The sequence below is a fragment of the Entelurus aequoreus genome, linkage group LG27 (genome assembly GCF_033978785.1).
Source record: "Entelurus aequoreus isolate RoL-2023_Sb linkage group LG27, RoL_Eaeq_v1.1, whole genome shotgun sequence".
NCBI classification, from domain to species: Eukaryota; Metazoa; Chordata; class Actinopteri; order Syngnathiformes; family Syngnathidae; genus Entelurus; species Entelurus aequoreus.
Window position 1 is genome coordinate 11,242,300 of NC_084757.1, and position 4,307 is coordinate 11,246,606.

A 4,307-nucleotide genomic window follows, 5' to 3' on the forward strand; every position below is an offset into this window, starting at 1 on the left:
ATCACATACTTTTCACACAAAAATATTATATATATATACATACATACATATATATACACACATATATGTGTGTGTTGATCAATGGCCGATCTATTGATATATCTCTTATCAAATTGCTATAAAAAAATTCCAAAACCTGGAAACACTAACCACTCAACTAACCATGAACAGACAACCTCCAACTCCACCACTCCTCTTGACAAAATTGGTGCAGTTCAGCTAAATTTGTTGGTTTTCTGACATGGACTTGTTTCTTCAGCATTGTCCACACGATTAAGTCAGGACTTTGGGAAGGCCATTCTAAAACCTTCATTCTAGCCTGATTTAGCCATTCCTTTTTGACGTGTGTTTGGGGTCATTGTCCTGTTGGAACACCCAACTGCGCCCAAGACCCAGCCTCCGGGCTGATGATTTTAGGTTGTCCTGAAGAATTTGGAGGTAATCCTCCTTTTTCATTGTCCCATTTACTCTCTGTAAAGCACCAGTTCCATTGGCAGCAAAACGGGCCCAGAGCATAATACTACCACCACCATGCTTGACGGTAGGCATGGTGTTCCTGGGATTAAAGGCTTCACTTTTTCTCCACCAAACATATTGCTGGGTATTGTGGCCAAACAGCTCCATTTTTGTTTCATCTGACCACAGTACTTTCCCCCAGAAGGTTTTATCTTTGTCCATGTGATGTCAGATGAAACAAAAATTGAGCTGTTTGGCCACAACAGAAACTCGAGACAGCCATGACATTATGTTCTTCACAAGTGTATGTCAACTTTTGACCACGACTGTAGATTACTACAAAAAAAGTAACATCGTTATTCATGGCCACATTTCTAGTAGTCAAAGAGCGTGGAGAAAAAAGGGAGCTGGCAGTCATTTAGGAAACTTTTCATCATGTTTCCTGGTCAGTAGGCCGGCAAACACGACTGGGATGACTCAGTGTTGGTGCTCTGATAAGAAGTAGGCAGCCCGGTTAGTCCCACTCTCTCTCTAGCTATGAATCAGACGCAGGGGACACTAGCCTTTAGACTTCGCACATTGGACTTTCCACCTACAGTGAAGGGGCGGCGGCGGCGGTCGCATTGTGGCATGACCTTTTGGAAAGTATCATTTCAAAAAAGTATTGTCGAGAAGACCAGGCTGATTGACATAAATATTACTACTAAGAAGGTACTGTGATCTGACTTTAATCTAATCATAATTTGAATGCTAATTCTTGTCAGAATACAAATATCATACAGGAAGTGAAAATGTGTCCTTGCATAAACAACACATTAAGAAATGAAATCATTTTTAGCATAAAACTAAACATACTAAATACATCAATGTCCAGGCAACAGAGCACACTGGTATTTAAGCCACACCCACCAAATTTCAGAAGAAATAAAATATCTGTACATATATTAGCCGCATCGGACCATAAGCCGCAGATATTTAGCAAAACGAAAGATTTTGTAAATGTTTATTTACATGTCTTAATTGTTTCCATTTAGTGCCTGTCACACGGCAGTAAAACGGCTGATCAAACAAAACAGAGGTCATCGTCATGGAATCACTAGCTGCGGAAACTGGCTCTCCAATCAGCTAAACAAACTCAATAAGTCCACAATGAATTTGGTGAATTTACTGAACTGAAACAATACAAACGGAATAATAATACTAACAGACATACCCGTTGGCATATTCACTAATGCTACCAACGCTAGTTTGATTACATTACGATAGCACGTACAAATATGAATGAAAACACTCCCACAGACATGACACATGGGATGGTTTAGTAAGTATGAATTGTTTTAGTTCTATTGTAAAACTTACAAACATTGCTTGGAGTGATGAATGAAGAATACTTTGGAGCAGAAATGCTATGGAAGAATATTTTTCTGGAACAAGACAGGAAGTATATTGACATTTTTAGCAGGAAACTAAATAAAAACATACTAAACACATCAATTTCCAGGCGACAGAGCACACCGGTATTTAAGCCACACCCACCAAATTTCAGAATAAATAAATATGTCTACATATATATGCCACACCGGACCGTATGCTGCAGTTATTTAGCAGAACGACAGATTTTGTAAATGTTAACTTTTTTATTTATTTTCTATTTATTATCTTTTTTTTTTTTTTCTTTTTTTTTTTTCAATACACTGTAGCACTTTGAGGTTGTTTGCTCAATGTAAAGTGCTTTTTTTTTCAAATAAAATCTATTATTACTATTATTAATATTATTTACATATCTTAATTGTTTCCAAACGGTGCCTGTCACACGGCAGTAAAACGGCTGATCAAACAAAACAGAGGTCATGGTCATGGACCCACTAGCTGCGGAAAGTAGCTCTCCAATCAGCTAAACACACTCAATAAGTCCACGGTGAATTTGGGGAATTTACGGAACTGAAACAATACAAACGGAATAATAATACTAACACAGACACACGTGTTGGCATATTCACTAATGCTACCAACGCTAGTTTGATTACACTACGATAGCACGTACAAATATGTATGAAAACACTCCTACAGACATCACACATGAGATGGTTTAGTAAGTATGAATTGTTTTAGTTCTATTGTAAAACTTACAAACATTGCTTGGCGTGATGAATGAAGAATACTTTTGAGCATAAATGCTATGGAAGAATATTTTTCTGGAACAAGACAGGAAGTATATTGTCAACTCGCAGCACCTGCAGTGAGCAAACTTGTCCAAAAGATGCCGCGAGAGCATAAACAACAACACACCTTTTCAGTGTCTCTGTCAGCGTAATATGACAACTATTTCTTAATACAAAACATTACTGCCGTTAACTAAGAAACGCACTGTTTTATAAGCCGCAGGGTTCAAAGCGTTGAAAAAAATGTGCGGCTTATGGTCCGGAAAGCACGATATCTGTGTTAGCTAGCTAGTTCGCATACCTACTGCATCTTTGCTAGTATAGTCACGAGAGTTGTGACACTCTGGTTCAGATCTAAGCTGTCCCGATAGTCACAAGGGTTGTGACTCTCTGGTTCAGATCTAAGCTGTCTTGAGAGTAGAGCGCAGTCAGAAATGTTTTTTTTCATATTCAGAAGCATATCTTTCTGGCCGTGCACGAGGGATTGGAACAGCACATTAAGGTCTTTGCGCACACGTCAAACCGAGCGCTAACCAACAGAGCGAGCGTCTGCGTTACGCAATACGTGGAGATGTGTCGCCACTCCCCTTCAACACTCAGCGCTATGTCCAAACAGAAACCAAGATAAAACAACACAGCACAATCAGCTGCGAAAGCACCCAAAAAATACATTTCATTATTTTTTTACTTTATTCTAACTTTTTGAAATTTTTTGTTGTTTAAAAACATCACATGGACAAAGATAAAACCTTCTGGAGGAAAGTTGTGTGGGCAGATGAAACAAAAATGGAGCTGTTTGGCCACAGTACCCAGCAATATGTTTGGAGGAGAAAAGGTGAGGCCTTTAATCCCAGGAACACCAACTCTACCGTCAAGCATGGTGGTGGTAGTATTATGCTCTGGACCTGTTTTGCTGCCAATGAAACTCATACTTGCCAACCCTCCCGATTTTCCCTGGAGACTCTCGAATTTCAGTGCCCCCCCGAAAATCTCCCGGGGAAACCATTCTCCCGAATTTCTCCCGATTTCCACCCGGACAACAAACTATTCAGCCTATTCGGGAATTGCGGGCTTTCCCTTGACAAATTCCCAGATTTCCCAGGACATTTTTCCCATTCAAAATGAATTGGTCATTTTTCAAAACTTCCACCACTTCCACATTTTTCAACCTATTCAAACCATTCTACCTTCAACATACTCCACTCATCCTGGACATTCAAACTATTATTTTTCCAAGTTAAAAAAAAATTCCATGAATTGCCGTTTTTCCAAACCCTTTTCCCCCCCTTTTTCTGTCGACTACTCCTCCCACATTTTTCAACCCACTTCAACCGTGCCACCGTCCAAACATTTCTCTTGAACAGTTCAAAAAACAAAGTTGATTTTTGAACTGTTACTATGGTCATCTAATGAGTTACTATGCTCATCTAATGAGTTACTATGCTCATCTAATGAGTTACTATGGTCATCTAATGAGTTACTATGCTCATCTAATGAGTTACTATGCTCATCTAATGAGTTACTATGGTCATCTAATGAGTTACTATGGTCATCTAATGGGTTACTTTGCTCATCTAATGAGTTACTATGCTCATCTAATGAGTTACTATGGTCATCTAATGAGTTACTATGCTCATCTAATGAGGTACTATGCTCATCTAATGAGTTACTATGCTCATCTAATGAGTT